This window comes from Rhincodon typus, chromosome 2 (genome assembly GCF_021869965.1).
Source record: "Rhincodon typus isolate 14 chromosome 2, sRhiTyp1.1, whole genome shotgun sequence".
Taxonomy (NCBI): domain Eukaryota; kingdom Metazoa; phylum Chordata; class Chondrichthyes; order Orectolobiformes; family Rhincodontidae; genus Rhincodon; species Rhincodon typus.
In genome coordinates, this window is record NC_063333.1 from 94883121 (window position 1) to 94905943 (window position 22823).

Sequence of the window (22823 nt, forward strand, 5' to 3'; positions counted from 1 at the left end):
TATTGATGAAACACTTCCTTGTGAAACTCTTAAGTATAGATTCCAATGGAGTCTTTCATAGAAAGTCCTCTGTCGCGATCTCCTACCTCTACTAGATGGCAAGATGGAATATCCAAACTGCATCCCATGTGGAAATGTGTCTAATTTGCTCCTGGACTCACTTGTTGAAGGTCTTGAAGGTTTGTCATACAGTGAATGCAATGAAGATTCACTAGACTTGCTCCAGGCAAGCCGGGACTGTCTTATGAAGGGTGATTGGGAAAACTGGGCCTGTATTCTTTGGAGTTTCAAAGAATGAGAGGTGATCTCAGTAAAACCTAAAAAACACTTAAAGGGACAGATAGGATAGATGCAGGTAAGATGTGTTCCCTGGCTGGGCAGTGAGAACCAAGAAACTATTAAAGGGAATGACACTTAGGACCACAACGAAGAGAATTTATTTTTAATTCAGAGGGTTGTAAATCTTTCTAATTCACTATCATGGAGGACTATGAAAGGTCAGTTTCTGAGTATTCTTAAAAATAGAGATCGATAGATTTCTGATTTTCAATGTGATAGTGTGGGTGAAAGGCATTAAACTGTTAAATCAACCACAATTGTATTATATGGTGGGGCAGGCTTGATGGGCTGAATGGTCTAATCATGTTCTTGTGTCTATCATTTATCATTCACTATTTTACCTGTTCATCTTTGGTTCCAGTCTACCTGAGTCTTTTTCAACTTGATGAAATCAGGTCTCCCCTATTTGAGTATTTTCGCTTTGATGATTCCTCCTCCTGTTCCACCGTAACTTTCTAGGGCCATATTGAACTAATATCAGAAAAGTGTGGGGTGTGGGGTGTGTGGAGGGAAAGCCTGCAATTGTAAAGGCAAGTTAGAAGTACAGAAAATAGGACCAGGAGTAGCCTATTTGGCCCTTCAAGCCTGCTCTGCCATTCAATGTGATCACAGCTCATCATCTAACTCAGTGCTCTGTTCCTACTTTTGCCCATATTCTTTGATCCCTTTACCTCTAAGATTGTCTTGAAAACTATTTAATGTTTGGCTTCAACTGCTTTCTATGGCAGAGAATTCCACTCTGTGAGTGAAGAAATTTCTCCTCATCTCACAAATAAATGGCCGACTTTGTAACACTAAACTCTGGCCCCTGGTTCTGGACTCCTCAGTCATCAGTAACATCCTTCCTCTATTTACCCTATCTGGTCCTGTTAAAATTTTATAAGTTTCTATGAGATTCTACCCCGTTCTTTTAAACTCTAGTAAATATAGTCCTGGCCCATCCAGTTTCTCTTCCCATTCCAGGAACCAGTCTGGTAAACTTTTGCTGCACTGCCTCACTAGCAAGAACCTCCTCAGATAAGGAGACCAAAATTGCACACAATACTTCAAGTGTGTTCTCACTAAGACCCTGAATAGTTGCAGTAAGGCATCCCTGCTCCTGTGCTCCAAATCCTCTTGCTATGAAGGCCAACATACCATTTGCCTTCTTTACTCCCTGCTGCACCTACATGCTCACTTTCAGTGTCTGGTATACAATGACACCCAGGTCATATTGCCAATCATTCCTCTTTCTCAATCTATTGCAATTCAGATAATAATCCACCTTCCTGTTTTTGCTGCCAATGTGGATAATCTCATATTTATCCATTTATCTCCAGAGTTCTGAGGAATGGTAACAGGACCTGAAGTGTTAACTTTGATTTCACTCCACAGATGCTGCCAGACTTGCTGGGCTTTTCCAGCAATTTCTGTTTTTGTTTCTGATTTCCAGAGTCAGCAGTTTTTTTTAGTTTTTACTCATATTTATCCATATTGTACTTCATCTGCCACTGAACCTATCCAAATCACAAATTTTGCATCCTTCTCAGCTCATCCTCCCACCCACCTTTGCAAACTTGGAGATATTATGAACAAAAACAAAGTTGCTGGAAAAGGTCTGGCAGCATCTGTGAAGGAGAAAACAGAGTTAACATTTCAGGTCCGGTGATCCATCCTCAGGGTCTGCTGAGGATAATATCTCCTGTAGATATTATGTTTAGTTTTCACATCTAAATAATGAATATATATTGTGAATATCTGGGGTCCAAGCACTGATCCCTGCAGTCCCCCACTGGTCACTGTCAAACACTCAGAAAACAACCCATTTATTCCTAATCCGTTTCCTGTTTGCCAGCCAGTCCTCTATCCCCCAGTCCCATGAATTTTAATTTTGCATGCTAAAATTTCTTATGTGGGACCTTATTGACGCTTTCTGAAAATCCAAGTAAACCACATTTTCCTCCTTAAACTCTACAAGTTACATCCTTGAAAACATCCAAAAGACTTCAAGTATGATTTCCCTTTCATAAATCCATGCTGACTGTCCAATCCTGTCACTATTTTCAAAGTGCCCTGCTATTACATCTTTTATAACGGACTCTAGTATTTTCCCCTACAACAGACGTCAAGCTAACTGGTTTATCATTCCGCGCTGTCTCTCTACCACCTCCTTAATTAAGTAGTGGAGATATAATTAAATAGTGGAGTTACATTAGCAGAGTCCTATAGTTCCAAACGAGCTCATTCAGCAGACGGCGCTGCAGGACGAGGAATAAGTTGCTGTCTGTTTTAAGTGATCAGCAACATTCCGGCGTTGAGAGTACCGCCCCTTGAACGCCGACTGGATACTTTGTGAATGAATGGGGAAAGGAGCACCGCTAGATTGAAGGGGGCAGCTTGGCAATAAACAGAGAACCATTTCTTTGGCTCTGGCCGTGTTGCATTGTCTCGTCCGCACCCAGATGCTGCGGTCACATGACCAGGAGCTGTAGAGACTGCCAGGAGATCAGGTAAGGGGCAGCCCTGTCTTACAGACGGAGGGGGTCATTCCGTACCACCACCTCCCCCCGCCCGCCCCCCCCCCAACCCACAGGGAATGCAGCTGGTTTATGTTGGCAAAGTGCAGGGGAGCTGGGCATTTTCTTCTCCGAGACCAGCCTCAGATGGTTAGGGATGGGGAGACTGTCGCCATGCAGTGTCAAGTTTGTCTTTCGCCAGATAGCAAGCGGCAGGGTTTCTCTGCCTTTTGCTGCATCCCGAGTTTGGGTGGGTCCTGTCACAGGCTGGAGGAAGGAAAAAGAACGAGATGTTTTGCACCGACCGCCGGGACCTTGCTCCGAGAGTAGCCGCTGGGCGGTGGGTGTCAGCCTGACCTTGGTCACAGCCCCGTTCTCACCAACCCACAGGTGCCCCACTCTCCACTCGATACTGTGTGGCCGCACAGGCAGCCCCGGAGCGCATCTCCTTCCCTACACTCCCCCGGGGTGCTGTCCCCTACACACCTCCACGGTCCTCTTTCCCTCCAACGCCCCCCACCCCGCGGACCTCCTTTTTTTCCCCCACCCCGCGGACCTCTTTCCACACGGCCCTCCCCCCCTCCCCCCCTTCCCTCGCCCCCTCACTCCATCCCTCCCCACCCCCTCGCCCTCGCCCCCGCCCTTCCCTCCACCCTCCCCCCGAAAACTCTTTTCAGTATTTCTCGTTAGTTAAGACAATTCAGTTATTTGCACTTAGCTTTCTCATCTCTTTGTCCTCCTCCCTCTCCCATTAATTTTCATTTTCCTCTGTAAACTACACTCCTGAGTCTGATAACTTGAATAGATACAAAATTGATAGCAATGGCTAGAGGGTTGGTAATGGAAATTTGTATTACTTATGAAATTTACAAGGTAATTCTTTGAGTCCAGCCTGTTACATCATACAGCCACCTGGATATGATGTATGATTAACCTAAATCGTACCAACTGAATAAATGCTGCTATGTTATAGTCTTTAATTCTATGGAGCATAGAGCAGAGTGAGCTTTGCATTTCACAGAGATGAAATATTGTAATGAAGGCAGGAGGTCACTCTAGGTGGCTGTGCTTTTTAATCACTTGAATGTAAATTGATAATTCCCAAACTTGCTGTGGCTATTAACGTATTCCTGTGGATTTTCTTTCATGATTACAGAAAAACTACCCAAAGGATAAATAACTTCTCAGGGAAGAAATTTTATTTTGGCAGTAGAAATATTTCAAAAATTGCAGAACAGTTTGTGAATCTGATCATGGAGACCTGCTTGAATGCTGTGAAGATGCTAACATGGAAGCCTATGTTGTAAAGCATTAAAGTTAGCATAATTGTTGCATTCGGTATTTGTGGGATAACTTTTTTTAAATGGTGAATGTCGTTGCAAAACGTAATTTGCTTCTGCAGAGTTCTCTTCCAAGGAATATCTCCGTATGCCAATAGAGTGCTGTGATCCATCTCATTCAATAAGCTTTCGGGGTTGTCCAGGAAAGGTTGGATTTTACAATACCCAAGTGCTTTCTTTTAAATCTTTACCCTTACAGTCAGTAATGTGCTGAGCTTTAAAAGTACAGTACGTTTTGATACAGAAGTTTCATTGAGCTGTGCAATTGTCTTAATATGATCATAAGATTTATTAGCAAGCAATTGACATCATTCGTAACATTTTATGAAGTCAGTGCAAGTTTCGGTTGGATAAATTTATAAGCACCAGTTTATCATTATCTGGCACCTCATCCAGTCTGGGCACCACATTTCCTGAAGGATGCAAAGAAATTAATGAAGATGCTAAGAAGATTCATAAGAATATTCCAAGGATGAAGAACTTCAGTTGCATGATTAGGTTGGAGAGGTGAGGCTGTTCTCCTTGGAGAAGAGAAAATAGGATCAAAAATCATGTGTAGATAAGGAGAAACTGTTTCATTGGTAGAAGGAAACAGAGCCAGACACTGATCTAAGATGAGTGGGAAAAGAAGCAACATGTCATAAGGAAAGTTGTTTTTTTTGTCCAGAAAGTGATTAGTTTCTCAAATGCACTATTGGGAGGGAGATTGAGAATTGTTCTGTTGCTGTTGAAAGGGAATTAGATGGTTGTGAAAATAGATTTTCAGGACTGCTAGGAGATTGTGGAAATATGGGACAGAGCAAGTTGCTGTGTCCATTTTAAATTGTACATTAAGATTCTGTTTCTCACAATATTGTAACTTTTGTTTAATGGTGCCAGTCTGGTGTAATTTATGGTTTTCTAACTTGCAAAGAAATATAGGTGCTCTGGATGTGGTGGTCCTGATCATTGCTTGGATCAAATGCAGCTCCTGTACATACACAGTAATGTTAATTTATTATTTACTTTTTAAGAGAATGTACTCTCAATTTGACTTGGAACAGACCACTTAAATGATATGAGGCCTAGGAGAATAAAACATCTGAGTCAGTGTGTGTGCTAGTACATGTTGTCAAGTGCTATAAAACACATTTTTTCAAATATCTGCTACATTTTGACTGATTCTAGTCAGTTGTAAAAATACAGTTCTGACCAAATGAATTTACTCAGTTTGATTTGACAAAAATATTTTCTAGAATACTTACTATAATAAATTATGTCAGGATATCTTGTGTTACCCCCCAAGTGTCTTGTGCATGACCCAATGTGAAGCTGACTTATACACACCAGTCCAGGCTTAATTTTGGACTGTGCTGAGTCAAGTTATCTTGGCAGGAGGGCAATAGGACACTGCAATTAGCTTCAATATATCTGTGCTCAAAGGAAAAAATAAGCATCTGCGGACTTTCCTGGCTGCTTCTTAGTGATTGCACGTATGTATGTATATAAACACATTGATGTACTTCTAAAAACAGAACACAGGATAAACAACTTGCTCCCAGTACTGAAGTGAAAACAACTGAATGGGGACTGGGGAGGAGGAAGACTCAATGCAATAATTGAGGTAGCTAGCTACGAAGTAAGCCTCTCACTTAATAGGAAATACTCACAGAAAACATCAATATGAAGCATGAGATAACACAGGGTGGAGCTGGAGGAACACAGGCCAGGCAGCATCAGAGGAGCAGGAAAGCTGACGTTTCGGATCAGGATCCTTCTTCAGAAATGGGGGATGGGGAAGGGAGCCGGGGAAACAAATAGAGAGAGGAGGGGTGAGGCTGGGGAAGGTGGGTGCAGGTAGGGAGTGGTGGGGATTGGTCAGTGGGATGGGTGGGTTGGATAGGTGGGAGAACTTTCCTGCTTCTCTGATGCTGCCTGGCCTGCTGTGTCCCTCCAGCTCTACACTGGGTTGTCTCTGACTCCAGCATCTGCAGTTCTTGCTATCTCTCAATATAAAGTATGAGTCAGCTGAAGACTCTGCCGGTAATGGAGTGGAAGGAGAAAATTGCATAGAAGGTGGAATATACAGAAGGCTTATTTGAAAGGTTAGGTTTGAGAACATCACGGAGGATTGGGAGTTGAAACCATCGAGGGGTTTGTGGATAATTACGCAAACTTAAGATACTTCAGTCAAAGACTCTAACATGAATATGACTTGTGTGGGATATAATTGCATGCAAAACTGAGTCATGTCAGTGCATCAGCTTGAAGTTGAAGTAATAAATATTGACTTCTGGATTCAGTGTCTCCAAGCTGTGCAAGGGCTGTGATGAGCACCTGCATGACACAATCCTTTCTCTTTATTTAAAGAATCAGCATAAGAACAAAATTTGAGGAGCCGGGAGGTGTTTAGATTGGATGCACTGAGAACAGGCAAAAGCAGCATCCAGATTCAGTGGTGAACCTGTGAAGTTGCTATTGGGGATAGGCAGGACATACTTTATAATGGGAAGAAAGCTGCAGTTTTCACCTAGAAAATGTCATTTGAAGGGAACTGAGGAATTTAGCAGCAGGAGAATTATGCCTCATTCCTGGATGTAATATAGGAAGTAATTTGGTAACCTGACTTAACCAGGCCAGGAACGGCAAGTATATTTGCTACTTCACTTCCAGTGGTGTATAGCTTGCAACTCCATCTAATGTCGTTGATATGCCAAATGCATTCCATTATATCCGTCCTCTTAATCACCCTTAATTTCAACCATACTCAGTCTTCATTTGCTAAGTGCTTGCAGTCATCCAGGCAAGTGAGAAGTATCCTATCACAGTCCTGAATAGTGCCTTACAAAGGGTGGACAGGCTTTGGGAAGTCAAGGCATTAGCTGGTTAATGCAGGATTTTGAGTCTCTGACCTGCTCTTCGAGCTATAGCATTGGTATGGTCAGTACAGTTCAGTTTTTAGTCAGTCGTAACTCTCAGGATATTGATAGTGGGGATTCAGCCATGATAATTCCATTGAATGTCATGGAATGACGGTTAGATTAGATTGTCTGTCTGTTATTGCAGGTGGACATTGCCTAAATGGCAAGTAATAATTGTGTCACACATTATCCCAAATATGGATGTTGCCCACATCTTGCTGCATTTAGCCATGGACTACTTCACTGTGTGAGGAGTTGCAAACTGTGCTGAATACTGTGGAATCATCGGTGACCTTTTTTATAATGGACAAAGTCATTGAAGGAGGTGAAGGTATTTGGACGTAGCACGCTACTGTGAGGAATGTCTGCAGAGATGTCTTCGAGTTGAGATGTCTGACCTCCAGCCACATCCATGTTCTTTTGTACTGAGTGTGACTGCAGCCAGTGGAGAGTTTTTCCTTGATTCCCATCAATTCTAATTTTGCTAGGGCTCCTAGATACCAATCATTGTCAACTGTGACCTTGATGTCAAGGGCAATCGCCCTCACCCTCTCAAATTCAACTGTTTGCTCATGCTTGAGTGAGGGCTGTAATGAGGTCAGAAGCTGAGTGGCCCTGATGGAACCCAACCTGAATGTCAGTGAACAGGTTATTGGTAAACATGCGTTGCTTGGTAATGCTTTCCATCCCTTTTAAGGATTAAAAGATTAAGAAGGTACTAATTGGCTAGCTAGATTTGTCCTGCTTTTCGTGCATAAAACAAATCTGGGCAAGTTTTTTTTTCCCCCATATCACTGAAGTAGGTTACAGGAAGAGCTTGGTAGGTTCTGCAGCACAAGTTTTCAGTACTACTGCTGGAACATTTTCAGGGCTCACAACCTTTGCAATGTCTAGTGTCTCCAGGCATTATTTGATATCACAGAGTGAATTTGAATTTGGCTGAAGTGTGGCATCTGTGATGTTGGGGAGCTGTGAAGACGGCTGAGATAGACCAACCACTTAGCATTTCATGCTGAAGATTGTTGCAAACGCTTCAGCCTTATCTTTTGCATTGATGTGCTGAGCTCCATTATCGTTGAGGATCGGGATGTTTGTGGAGACTCCTCCTCCAGTGAGTTGTTTTAATTGTCCACCACCATTCTCAACTGGATGTGGCAGGAATGCAGACTACAGATCCGATCTGTTTGTGGAATCACTTAGCACCGGCTTTCACTAGCTACTTTATGTTGTTCAACATACAAACTGTCCTGTTAGCTCACCATGTTGACACCTCGTTTTTTAAGGATGCTGGTGATGCTCCTGGCTTGTCATCTTGCACTCTTCTTTTGACCCAGTGTTGTTCCCTGGCTTGATAGTAATGGTAAAGTGGGGGATATGCTGGGCCTTAAGACTGCATGTTGTAGTTGAATACAATTTTGCTACTGCAAGTATAGCTGTCCAGACCTGAGTTGCGAGATCTGTTTGAAGTCTGTCCCATTTAGCAAGGTGGATTATGCCACACAACATCCACGCTATTCTGAAGGTCAAGATAGGGCTTCATCTCCACAACAGTGTGAGTGACCACTTCACAGTCCTTATGGACAGATACCTGCAGTAGGCAGATTTGGTGAGGATGAGATGAAAAATGTTTTTCCCTCTTGTTGGCTGTCTCGCCACCTTCTTCAGAATCATAGAATCCCTAGAATGTGGAAGCAGGCCGTTTGGCCCATTGCATCCACACCAACCCTCTGAAGAGCAGCCCATTCAGACACCCCCCCCCCCCCCCCACCACCACCAGTCTCTGTATCTGTGCATTTGCCATGGCTAATCCACTTGTCCTGCACATCCCTGGATGCAATGGGCAATTTTGCATGGCCAATACACCTAACTTGCACATTTTTGGACTGAGAGGAAACCCACACAGGCACAGAGAGAACATGCAAACTCCACACACACCGTCATCCGTGGCTGCAATTGAACCCAGGTCCCTGGTGCAGTGAGGAGGCAATGTTAATCATTGAGTAACACTGCCATCCCACAATTTAGAATCTATGGCTTTTACATCTTGACCTGCTCAGAGCTGGACAATGAAGTTCCCCACCCAAAGTGCAATCTACACCTTTTCCACCATCAATCTTTCCACTAAATGGTGTTCAGTGTGGAATACCAATTCATCAGCCAAAAGAGGATAGTATACGCGAATCAGGAGGTTTCCTTAAACCTGATGTGATGGGACCTTGTGGGAACTGGAGTCCAAGTTTAGGGCTGCCAGTACTGTACTACTGATGTTACAGTGCACACCCAGCGATGGTGTTGTCTGAGATGCTTGATTTTATAAGAGTGATTGATAGTCAGGCTATTTGACTAGTTTGAGTTGCCTCTTAGTTTTGGTACGTGCCCTCAGATGTTGGTAAAGACAACTTTGCAAGGCCAACAGGTTTCTGGTGCCTAGATCGATGTCAAGTGATCCTTCTGGTTTCATTTTTTTATTTGAGACTTTTTCTAGTGGTTGAAGCAACCTGTTGGCTTGCCTAGAGAATGTCAGAGGGCAGTTAAGAGTCAATCTCATTTGTGTCTGGCACCACAGGTAGTCGAGACCAGGTAAGCACAGCAGTTTACCTTCCTAAAAGGACATCGGTGGGTCAGATTTAATGAGAATTGACATGATTGTCATGAAAATTCTAATTTCAGATTTTTAGATTTCAAATTCCACCACCTGCTGTGGTAGGATTCAAAACTAGGTTCCCAGAATGTTACCTGGGTTTCTAAATTACTGTCCAGACAGCAAGGTGAATTAAATATTCACTCATTCTAGCAATTATCTCACAACACACAGCCCTGCAGACAATCAGTTACCTGCCTATCACAGTGAACAGCAAAATCTCCTCTGTTGCCAATAATAACCTTGAATGATGCAGACTCTAAAGTTTTAAGGGAGTAGTGAATTTCAGTCACTGGAAGTACATGGCAACAATGGCTACCATGTATCAGGTCTTCTCAGATGCTTCAGATAGGGCGGCATGGTAGCTCAGTGGTTAGCACTGCTGCCTACCAGCACCAGGGACCCGGGTTTGATTCCACCCTTGGGTGACTGTCTGTCTGTGTGGACTTTGCACATTCTGCCTGTGTCTGCGTGGGTTTCCTCCAGGTGCTCTGGTTTCCTCCCACAGTCCAAAGATGTGCAGGCTAGGTGGATTGACCATGCTAAATTGCCTGTAACGTTCAGGGATTTGTAGATTATTTGGGTGGGATACTCTGAGCGTTGGTGTGGACTTGCTGGGCCAAAGGGCCTGTTTCTGCGCTAGAGGGAATCTATGTCTGAAACCACTTGGTGAAACAAGCTAAGACTTCAGTGTGTATTCTTCCAAATGGTAGAGGAAGTCGAGTTTCTTGTTGCATGCTCTGTGTGTGACCTGTCCACCTGTTGATTCCACCATAACAATTTTGTTGCTGTTGATGGTATTGATTTTTGTTTGACATGCTGTCAAACATATCAAATGAGCTTCCGGTTGTGAATTGAGCAGCTTGGCAGCTCCACCATTCTCCAATACCTGTCTAGTGACCAGAACTCTCTGCTGTATCTTTGCCAAACAGTACTAAGACATTGGCTGTAATTACTAAATTTTTATTCAAATGGAAGAAGTCATAAATATCCTTGAGAATTGTAGCTCGTTCCATCTTCTCCATTTTACTGCCCAGATGAACTGTAGGAAGCCCAAGTTGAAAAGTTGAATTTTAAGTTTTTTTAGTAGAATTTTAATTCTGGTCAGTTAACATCTTGAGTGTTAATTGCTGTCAGATCTGAGCTTTGGAGGTACCCAAGTCAGTTTTGGACAAGTTGGAGAAATGGAGGTTAGAAATCTGATTACCTTAGAAATGGTGACGTGGAAGTGGCTCATCTTGGGAATGAGCTAATGCCAAAAAAATGTAGATCAACTGTAGAGCAAATTGGATGCCAAAGCCTTCCGAAAGTCTAATTTTAGCCTAGACAGTTGGTTGTGATAGTATGCCATTTACAAAAATGGCATGGGAGAAGAGTTTCTTGTGGAGCCTGAAAACAATAGCTTTGTCATCTTTTTTTGATCAGTTGGAGAAAGTTCTGACTTAACCATCTCTTTTCTGGGAGAAGAAAGTATTGGTGGCAATGCATTGACTCCACTGGAACAAGTAAGAACAAAAACATGCAAAAGTGGTTCAGTTTTAACTAACACAAATATCCAGGGTGATATACCTCTCGTTGTTTTAGGCAAAATTACTTTTGAACATACATATTAAAAAAAATGTAACAAAGCTAGTTTTTCCCAAATGACGCGTCTTTCAAACAATAAAAGACAACTGTGTACTTAAAGCAGATTTTGGACAGTGGGTACTGTAAATTCTAAATGATAAAGTTAAGATTGGTCAAGTTTCTGTCCTCATCTGTAAGTATTTTATCTTCTGTGAAAGGGTTGCGTAGTATAATTGCTAATAAAGCTGTTCCAGAAGGAAATGTTTCCCAGTAAAATAACTGTTTGGAATCTGCTGTATTTATTTTAAAGGGCATGTTTGGTATATTTATTCCCAAGATTTTCAAAGCATGTTTCAGAACTCGAAAGTTGTTCAAAAGGGATCAGAATGACTCCATGTTGAAAGAGATTGTGCGGGTGATAGTGAGTCACTGTCACTGGCATGTAGTTCTGTGAATGTGTGGCTATTGATAGAAAGAAGTGAAATTTTAATTTGAGTGCAGTGCAATTTAATAAACCACTAATTCTCACTTTGTAGGCTCAAAGTATTAAAGATGTGACAAATGAGATATTGTAAGCCCGTACATGCAAAGCCAAAACACTGGCAAAAGTTTCAAATGTATTGACAACTCAAATGACCCTGAGTATTAGCCTATAATGTGAAAACACGTAGCCATGTGGGTTTTAAAGCTTAAAACATTATTTGAAACTGCCATTCTCAGTTTAATTGAGAGGATACAAAAACCTGAAAGCAACAATCCAGATGTTGAAGGTACAAATTTTAATGTATTTTGTGGGGAGTCCTGAAGCCTATTTTCCAGAATATCTGAAGTTAGACGCAAGACTGAGAAACAAGAATAGGTCATTCAAGTCAGCTCTGCCATTTCAATTAAGGCCTAACTGATGTGGTAATCCTCAACTCCAATCTACTGCCTTAATACCATAACCCTTGATTTTATTAGATTCAAAATCTGTCCATCTCAACCTTGTATGTATTTAACAACCCTGCCTATAAACCCCTTGCAGTAAATATTCACAGTTTCATTGCCCTCTCAGAAGAAATTTCTTCTTTTTTGTCTGTCTTAAATGGGAGATCCCTCTGATTCTCTGAAAGGATGCATTCTGGTCTTGGACTTTACCACAAGGGAAAATCATCTCTCAACATCTATCTATCGAGCCTCCATTAACTCTTTTATGTTTCAGTAAGATTCCCTCTCATTCTTCTGAACTCCAGTGAGTGCAAACTCAACTTACTCAGCCTGTCCTCACAAAATCTTTCTACTTCCTCCAGTGCCAGTATATCTTGGATAAGGAACCAAACATATTCACGGTTTTCTAGGTGTGGCCTAAGTAGTACCTTGTATGGTCTACGTTCAGAGATAGCAGGAACTGCCGATGCTGGAGAATCTGGGATAACAAGGTGTAGAGCTGGATGAACACAGCAGGCCAAGCAGCATCAGAGGAGCAGGAAAGCTGACATTTCAGGTCTGGACCCTTCTTCAGAAATGGGAGAGGGGGAAGGGGATTCTGAAATAAATAGAGAGAGAGGGGGAGGCGGATGGAAGATGGATAAAGGAGCAGATAGGTGGAGAGGGGACCGGCAGGTCAAGGAGGTGTGGATAGAACCAGTAAAGGTGAGTGTAGGTGGGGGATTTAGGATGGGGGTAGGTCGGTCAAGGTAAGACGGACAGGTCAAGGAGGCGCGGATGAGGCTGGTAGGTAGGAGGTGGGGGTGGGGTTTGAGGTGGGAGGAGTATACAGGTGGGAGAAAAGACGGACAGGTTAGGGAGGCGGGGTCGAGCTGGGCTGGTTTTGGGATGTGGTCAAGAGCGGGGAGATTTTGAAGCTTGTGAAGTCCACATTATTACCATTGGGCTGCAGGGTTCCCAAGCGGAATATGAGTTGCTGTTCCTGCAACCTTCGGATGGCATCGTTGTGGCACTGGAGGAGGCCCAGGATGGACACGTCATCCAAGGAGTGGGAGGGGGAGTTGAAATGGTTCACGACTGGGAGGTGCAGTCTAACTGCCGTCGAAACATCAATCGCCTCAACCTCTCCACCCCTCTCACCTACTCCAACCTCTCCCCCACAGAACGTGCAGCCCTGCGCTCCAATCCCCACCTCGCCATAAAACCCGCGGACAAGGGAGGCGTAGTTGTAGTATGGCGCACTGACCTCTACATCTACCGCCCCCTTGATCATGACCCCACCCCCAACCACCCAAAACATCATCTCCCAGACCATCCACCACCTCACCACTTCAGGTGACCTCCCACCCACAGCCTCCAACGTCATTGTTCCCCAACCGCACATTTCTATCTCCTTCCCAAAATCCACAAACTTGAGTGCCCTCGTCGACCCATTGTCTCTGCCTGCTCCTGCCCCACCGAACTTATCTCCACTTACCTTGACTCTATTTTCTCCCCCCGGTCCAGGAACTCCCCACTTATGTCCGTGACACCACCCACACCCTCCACGTCCTCAAACTTCCGATTCCCTGGTCCCCAACATCTCATCTTTACCACGGACGTCCAGTCCCTATACACCTGCATTCCCCATGCAGATGGCCTAAAGGCCCTCCGCTTCTTCCTGTCCCGCAGGCCCGACCAGTCCCCCTCCACTGACACCCTTGTCAGCTTAGCTGAACTCGTCCTCACCCTTAACAACTTCTCCTTCAATTCCTCCCACTTCCTACAGACAAAGGGGGTGGCCATGGGTACCTGCATGGGCCCAAGCTATGCCTGCCTCTTTGTATGATACGTGGAACAATCCCTCTTCCGAAGCTACACTGGCCCTAAACCCCACCTCTTCCTCTGTTATATCGATGACTGTATTGGCGCCGCCTCATGCTCCCACAAGGAGCTCGAACAGTTCATCCACTTTTTACAAACACCTTCCACCCCAACCTTAAGTTCACGTGGATCATCTCCGATACCCCTCTCCTTCCTGGACCTCTCTGTTTCTATCTCTGGCAACCACCTGGAAACCATTATCTATTTCAAGCCTACCGACTCCCACAGCTACCTAGAATACACTTCCTCTCACCCACCTTCCTGCAAAAATGCCATCCCCTATTCCCAATTCCTTCGCCTCCGCCGCATCTGCTCCCAGGATGAGGCATTCCACTCCTGGACATCCCAGATGTCCTCGTTTTTCAAGGACCGCAACTTCTCCTCCACAGTGGTCGAAAAAACCCTCGACCGCATCTCTTGCGTTTCTCGCAACTCATCCCTCACACCCCCTCCCAGCAATAACAACCAAAACAGCATTCCCCTCATCCTAACGTACCACCCCACCAACCTCCGGATCCAACGCATCATCCTCCGCCACTTCCTCCACCTGCAATCTGACCCCACTACCAAGGACATTTTTCCCTCCCCACCCTTATCTGCTTTCTGGAGGGACCACTCTGTCCACGACTCCCTTGTCCGCTCCATACTCCCCATCACCCCCGGCACTTTTCCCTGCAACCGCAGGAAGTGCTACATCTGCCCCTACACCTCCCCCCTCACCCCCATCCCAGGCCCCAAGAAAACATTCCACATTAAACGGATGTTCACCTGCACATCTGCTAGTTCCCGATGTGGCCTCCTCTACATCAGGGAAACCAAGCGGAGGCTTGGAGACCGCTTTGTGGAACACCTACGCTTGGTTTGCGACAAACGACTGCACCTCCCAGTCGCGAACCACTTCAACTCCCCCTCCCACTCCTTGGATGACATGTCCATCCTGGGCCTCCTCCAGTGCCACAACGATACCACCCGAAGGTTGCAGGAACAGCACCTCGTATTTCGCTTGGGAACCCTGCAGCCTAATGGTAACAATGTGGACTTCACAAGCTTCAAAATCTCCGCCCCTGACCGCATCCTAAAAGCAGCCCAGCTTGTCCCCGCGTCCCTAACCTGTCCGTCTTTTCTCCCACCTGTATGCTCCTCCCACATAAACCCCCACCCCCACCACCTACCTACCAGCCTCATCCGTGCCTCCTTGACCTGTCCGTCGTCCCTTGACTGACCTACCCCCATCCTAACTCCCCACCTACACTCACCTTTACTGGGTCTATCCACGCCTCCTTGACCTGCCCGTCTCCTCTCCACCTATCTGCTCCTTTATCCATCTTCCATCCGCCTCTCTCTTTTATTTCAGAATCCCGTTCCCCCTCCCCCATTTCTGAAGAAGGATCCAGACCCGAAACATCAGCTTTCCTGCTCCTCTGATGCTGCTTGGCCTGCTGTGTTCATCTAGCTCTATACCTTTTTATCTCATGGTCTATGTTTAGATTCTGTTCCTGTTTGAAAGACAGGGCTGTATTTCAATTTGCCTCCCTATTACCAGCTGATCTTGAATGCCAGCCTTTTGTGATTCATGCACAAGAACCCCCAATTCGCTCTGTGCTGCAGCTTTCTGCAGTCTTTCTCTATTTAAATAACAATCACCTTCTTTATTTAACTGCCAAATTGCGTCACTGCATATTTCTCAACATTATATTCCAAAAACCTAACCATTTTTGCCCACTCATTTAACCTGAATAAAATCTGTAGAGGGATTATTTAAAGAAGCTCTTGCTGTCCATCTTAATATCACTTGCAGGTTTACCCTCAAAGTTTATTTTCTGCCTTTTTTTGCCTTTGATTTTAAAGCTTTCTCAATCCTCTGGCTTATCACTAATCTTTGCCGTGTTGTCTGGCTTTTCTTTCAGTTTGACACTATCCTTAACTTCCATGGTTGCTCATAGTTAGTTTATCCCCTTTCAAGAATTCATCTTCCTCACCTGGAGTATATTTTTACTGTGAGCCATGAACTCTTTGTTTAAATGTTTGCCATTGTTCCTCAATCATCTTTGTTGCTAAATTGCTTGCCATCCACTCCAGCCAGCTCTGCCCTCATTCCTTTATAGTTACCTCTATTTAAGTTTGGCACAGTCATTTACAACCCTAAGTTTCTCACTCTTAACATAGTAGAATTTAGCATTCAATTTATGGTCTTTTTCCCAGGGATCCTTTATCCTGAGAATTTATTAAACTTGCCTCATTACACATCAAAATTTGGGGTGGCACGGTGGCCCAGTGGTTAGTGCTGCTGCTTAAGCCATTGGAAAGAGTTTATCTAACCTTCCATAATTTTATGCACCTCCATCAGGTACCCTTAGGCTTCCTGGCTTTAAGGAGAACAAACCTGCTTCTCTGTAATCCCTCACCTCTGGAGCCATTCCAGTAGACCTTTTCTGAACCCTATACAAATGTTTGCATCTTCCTTGCGCCCACAATAAGAAACCATAGTTACAGTAAGGTATACCATAGTTTCAGCAAAACTCCATGGTTTTTTTACTCTGTGCTTCTCTCTTTTTATAAAGACCATCCGTGTATGTTTCAGAATGATACAGTTCACAGTGGCTTGGTCGAGAATTAGTCACATCATGGTTCTTAATATTCAACCAAATCCATTTCTTTGAACTTGTCCCTATGCTAAGGTCAATTTTTTTTTGAGGGTTCTTGAGGTTTTTGATTATTTTTTTTTAAGGGGCTCCTTTTTCAGTCTCACTCTCATATCTTCTGTGTTTGATTTGACGTATGGGGTATTTGGACTTCACAAGCAGAATTTGGAATTCATTAATATCATTAAATTTGAAGGGTCAACAATTGAAGTCCCAATGCAGAGTTAATTTTGTGGATATCATGATTTTAATTGGCACAAAGCAGCAGGCAAAAGTCAGCAAACCACTTATTTGCCAAAATAACAAGGCAGTTTGACATACCAACAGCTGTTACCTTCAACAGACAAGTGAGGTTACAGCCAATGTATTTTAATCACATATACGTGAAGCTGCTAAATTTTAACCAGGCAGTTTCCAGCCTATCTGTTGCATCTTGGATCTTAACAGCAAATGTAAATTTGATATTAATTGGCACTGCTCACTGCAATAGCATCCACTGCATTTTTTACCCAATTTTATTAGCTTCTGAACTTATGCACCTTTTTTAAGGTAGACTTCACATTCATTTTCAAGGAATTTATTACTTCAGTGGCCTAGTTTTCCTGGTTTCCTGTTAGTTTATTCCTTTTGTTTGTGGGTTTAAACCTGTTCTGTCTCCTACGGTCCGTCCCACAACAGCAAGTTCATTTTTGCACAATGTGGTGAGCCTGGAACTGCAGGGTAGGACAAGGGAAGCTAAAAGTAGAAAATGTTCGGAAGTAGAGCCATTTTAGACTCCACATTAACTCTTTCACTCTTGACAGATGCTGCCAGACCTGAGTTTCTCCAGCATTTTCTGTTTTGTATTTCAGATCCCCCAGTATCTGCAAAAGTTTGCTTTTATTTCGAGTAGGAACCGTTTTGAGATTATGGAGGATGACCAGTGACAAGGAGAGTATTGGAGAAATTATGCCTGGAAGTGAAAATATGATGGAAGGCAGTAATTTTCATTCTTGTACAGAATGTTATGATCTGTAAAGTTTCCTGTACACGGCAGGAGTTGTAATACGCCAAATCATGTTTTTGTGTGTCACATCTAAAAATTTTCACTTTTTGTTTTGGTTTTAGTCTTCCTCTGCTATAACTCTTGAAGACATGCTAGAATTTAGCTTTACTATGTTGTAACCAATGATTCCGGTCTCTCTTGAGGTGAAATATTCTTCCTGCTCTAAACAATGCCTTTGTGGGAGGAGGCAGGGTTTTTCAAAGTTGAGAATGGTTTCTGGCAACTTCTCAAAGGGCCTTAGTGTATGGTGGGTGGAGCCATGCTTGCTGCTGCAGGTCTATCCTGACTTTATTAGAAAGAGAAACTGCTAACACTGAAAATAATCTGCCAGTCAGGAAGGTTTTGTGGAGAGGGAAAAACAGGTTGATGAACTTTTGAATTGGCAAAAGTTGGATGTAATAGGTTTAAGTAAGTGAAAGGGAGGGAAAATGAACAAGAAGGATGGTCTGTGATCAGTGGAAGGTGGGAGCCATTACATGGCTATAGCGTGGTTGAGCAAGGCCAAAGGAGATAGAAATGGACCAAGTATCAAATGATATGCATTGAAATGGAAATGATAGAATAATGAAAAACTGCTGTCCAAAAGCAAAGATGTTTAAAGAATGGAATGAAAAGCATAGAGAAAGGAAACAAAGTGGAGGCAGAAGTCATGTTGTGAGGTTGAATTGTCAAGTCTCGAAGGCTGTAAAGGGCCGTCTCAAGATGCAGTGCTGTTCCTTGGGTTTACATTGTGCTTCATTGGAAAAACTGCAGCAGGCTGAGGACAAAGAAGTCTGAGTGGGAGAAAGTTGGAGAATTAATCTGGCAGGTAGCCAGAAGTTCAGTACCTGTATACTACATTGAAAAGTACATCTACATCCTTGTTTCACCTGGAAGAAGTGTTTGGGTCTTAGTTGAGGAGAAGAGGAAGAGGGGAAAGACCATGTGCTGCACTTCCTGCAATTACATGTAAAGATGGATAGTTGTGATTTAAGGAGTTACTAAGATGTCACAGAATGATCCCTTTGGACTAGTAAAAGGAGAGTGGAAGGGAAAGTGGGTTTGGGGGGCAGAACTGGCAGAAGGTGGTAAAGTATAGAGGCTGATGGATATTGAGATAAACGGGAATTTTTTTAAAAGAAAAAGTTCAGGGATGGAAGGGAAAGGGTGAGAATAGAAGTGCGGGAAATGAGTTGGATATGGTTGAGGATCCTTAAACACAATGAGGCATTCTCAGCCGTGTAAAATGGAAGTCATACTGGAACTGGTGCTGGTATGGAAGGATTGGAAGTGACAGATACTGAGAAATTAAGAGAATGATATGAAATGGACTCCTCTAAGGGAGCAGGATGTGATGTGGCTGAGGGTGTGTGTTTGCAGTGATAGAGGGCTAAAGGAACTGCACTCTTTATCTTTCGATTGGGTATTTGACAGTATTCCTAACTCAACATAAGAGTTTAACAATTTTAGAACATAACTTCTGATGTGATAGGCCATTATGACATGTTGTAACACAGGATGTCTCCAACTTATGGATGCGAGTACTAACAAATGTGATCCCATACAGGTGTGTAATTTTAAATATCTGATGTACAAATATTTCCTGCACTTGCAAACAGTTGCTTTATTGTCATGCATTATTTCATCTTGCAAATCGACTCTGGAACGGAACCTGTTCACAACCTGTAGACTTTCTGCATACTGATGATCTGCCACAATCATGCTGTGATACTTATTTTAGTTCAATAATGTAAAGGTGGGATGTTGGTCATGATGTGCTGAAGAATTTGAGGAACTTTCATTATCGCCCCAGGCATCGACATGCACATTACAATTGCAGGCAGTTGCCTGTCTGGGTTAAAGCTAAGATAACAAGGTGTGGAGCTGGATGAACACGGCAGGCCAAGCAGCATCAGAGGATGTTAACTTTGTGTTTTGTGCTGAATTGTTGGTTTCTCCCATGGTTGAAGATGGCTATGCTTATGAAGCTTGCTTCCGCTGTGGGTTGTTTAATTCTTGAATGCCATTTATGACAATGGGTTATATAATACTGATTTTAATCCATTGATCATGTAATCAAGTAGTTCTGTTTATAGGAAGCTACTTACATAGTTTTGTTTGTTTTTGTTTTGTTGCTATGTTGTTGCTCTACCAGGTTGGTACCTCTATTTTCTTAAGTGTGCCAAATGTTGTACCTGACATGTTCTCCTGCACTCCTCATTGTACTAACTACACTGTTAGCTGGTTCTCTCTCTGTTAGGTGGATTGGCCATGCTAAATTGCCCATAGTGTTCAAGAATGTGTATATTAGGTGGTTTATAAGGGGATGGGTCTAGGTGGGATGCTCCAAGGGATGGTGTAGACTTGTTGGGCCGAAGGGCCTGTTTCCATACTGTAGGGATTCTATGATTAATCTATGCTTCTATGATTCTGTGGATCCAGTCAGACTGAAATGTTCTTTAGGGCTTGCGTAGCTTGGTTAGTGTTGGTGCTACTGGGACCACTCTAAATAGGCTTTACGTGGAGTAAACGTTCTGTCCTACCTTGGTGCTTCCTCCAAGTGGCGTGCAGCACAAAGTGCTGGTTCTTCATTTTTATCCATTCGTGGATCCAAATGAGGAATTTATAGGATTGGCTGACAGAGTAGTGTGCACCTCTGTTCATTTCCAGTCTATGGGTCAATGACCAGTGATAGATCTGGTTTTATTCTAGGCCATTTTCATATGAATGGCAACCATATCAAATGGATCTCTGTTCACTTGTAGAATGGACTGGGTGTGGATGTAATTTCCTGTGGGATATGAGTGAAGTAGATAGGTATTTACAGTGCAGTAGCTTCAAGATCATAGTTACTGAGTCTGACTTTTTTATTCCTTATTTTAATTAATTGAATTTAAATTTCCTTGATAGGAGCTGAACTTCTATCTCTAGAGCATTAGTCTGGTCAAACTTCTCTACTAATAGTGTGAAATGTGATGCCTGTTCTGGTAACTAATAATTGACCACGAGTCTGAGTACAGCTTTACAATCACTTATTCAAGTTAAAATGGGCTGTCATCACTCCACTGTAACTGGAGCGGAGTCTGATGAATACAGAGAAATTCATTTTTCGTATTCCATTCTGATCATATGTGCATCTTCGTTGTCCAAATTCTAATCATACATAATGCAAATATAAGAAGCAGATCTGTGTTCAAGGTCATAAGTTAATGTTGTTTTAATGTTGCCTTCACTCAGTCAAGGACCAATTTAATCTTATCCTGGCCTGTTACTGTTTGGTCCTTTTTTTTTTAAAATCAGTCTCTCATCTTCCTGTCTCTAATTCCCTTTTGGTCCAAAGGCTTCAACTGACACTAACTTCTGATTTTACAAGGTTCCTGCTGAGACTAACCTTTCGGGTGTGCAAGTTTCGTATGGGTAAAATATCGCTATTTAACCTTTTATATTTTAATTCACTCTAACAATACCATTTCCTTTGACCTGGCTTGATCTGTGACTAACTGTTTTTTTGCCGTGGCAATGATGTTGAAATTTCTCACTGGATCCTAAACGTATTCATTTAGCTGAAGTTTCCCTCATCACCTGTACCGCCAGCTATGATAATATCACCTGAACATCAAATTGTAGTCCACTGAATAGTTGAATTTTCCTCTAGTGTTGTCACAGATTCCATATTAGCTGTCTCCTTCCTTGAAAGGATGTCCTGTCCAATACTGTTTTGCCTTCCTTTGAATTTAATTTTCATTCTGCATAGTATTTTTGTCTCTTCTCTGCCTTGTTTTTCCGTTGAATACCGAGGTAAAGAGAGCTGATACATGAATTATCTTTTAGGTCTGATCACACTTGCATCAGGCCCTTGAGGAAAGTGATCAGGAATATTTCATCCTCTTTGCCTAGATGATCGCAGTTTCTAACCTTCGGTTAATTTTAGAAGTGATTGTGTATACTTGCACTTATCATAACAAGTACATGAGCAGTATGAAATTGTCTTTCACAAGTGTTTGACTTAATTTTTATCTGACTACAAACAGAAATGACAGCTGGACAGTTGCAACTGAAATACCAGGGAAGTTTTGCAACTTAAAAATCAAGCGGTATGCACTTTGAGTTGTGCAGTACAATATTGCTTTTTGAATCAGTGAGAGGGATAATTTGAGACTGGCACCAAGAGTATCCTGTTGGGAAAATTCTGCTTAATAACAGCTCTGGCTGAGATTTGCAGTGTTTCAAAAAAAACTGCAAGCGCCAGGACAGTAGAGAGTACCTGCTGATACCTACACTTTGAAATCTTTGCTCTTTCCAATCATGAAAGATTTGAAAAGGAAGAATTGTAGAACAAGAAAAAGCCTGCCTGATCAAACATAAAATTGAAGAATGACCATTACCCAACAGACCTCGTCATTGATGCAAAATCTGAATAACTGAGAAAATAACTGTCCACCTTCTGGTCTGGGCATTTTCCCTTCAGACTTTTGTTTGTCCTGCCTGTTTTCTTTTTCTAGCCACAGCACATGTGTTAAACCATTCACCTTTTGTCTATCTGAATCATTTGTGTGTTTTCAGTTTAGCTCACCTGGCTGGACAGTTGGTCTGCAAAGCAGTACCATGCCCACAGCATGGGTTCAATTCCCATCATTGGCTGAGGTTACCATGAAGGACTCTCTTCTCAATCTCTCTCCTTGCCTGAAGTGTGGTGGCCCTCCAGTTAATTCACCACCAGTTGTCTCTTGCTCTTGCTCTCTCATATGAGAGAGCAGCCCTATGGTCTACTAAAACTATGGTGACACACCATTTGGGGGTGTTAATGGGTGCAGTTCAAGTTTCATAGTAGATTTGAAATCTTTTCTCTGCATGCCAGTGTTACAATAAATAGTTATTTTCTATTAATGACAACCTGGTGTGAATTGCTTTGTCATGAATAGCGGTGAATGAGGAGAATTTGATCATTTTTGGCTGTCAAATTGGGATTTTATACATTTTTGGGATGGTTTACAGAAAAGGGAGGCCTGGTTATCAGCACACTCTTCCTGGTTAAATTGTGGCAGACTCAAAAATAATGCTTGCACAAATTTGACATTTTATACTT

The 22823-nt window shown here is 42.9% G+C and overlaps 1 protein-coding gene across 1 annotated transcript in view; it reads left to right on the forward strand.

Annotated features, from left to right (window-relative positions):
• Nucleotides 1-2560: 2560 nt before the first annotated feature.
• LOC109913287 (secernin-1) overlaps nt 2561-22823 on the forward strand; it is an 87326-nt gene continuing 67063 nt past the window's right edge. The window contains exon 1 of the mRNA XM_048618498.1: nt 2561-2828. The gene's annotated coding sequence lies outside the window, so the exon portion shown is untranslated. The remainder of the gene's footprint in view (nt 2829-22823) is intronic.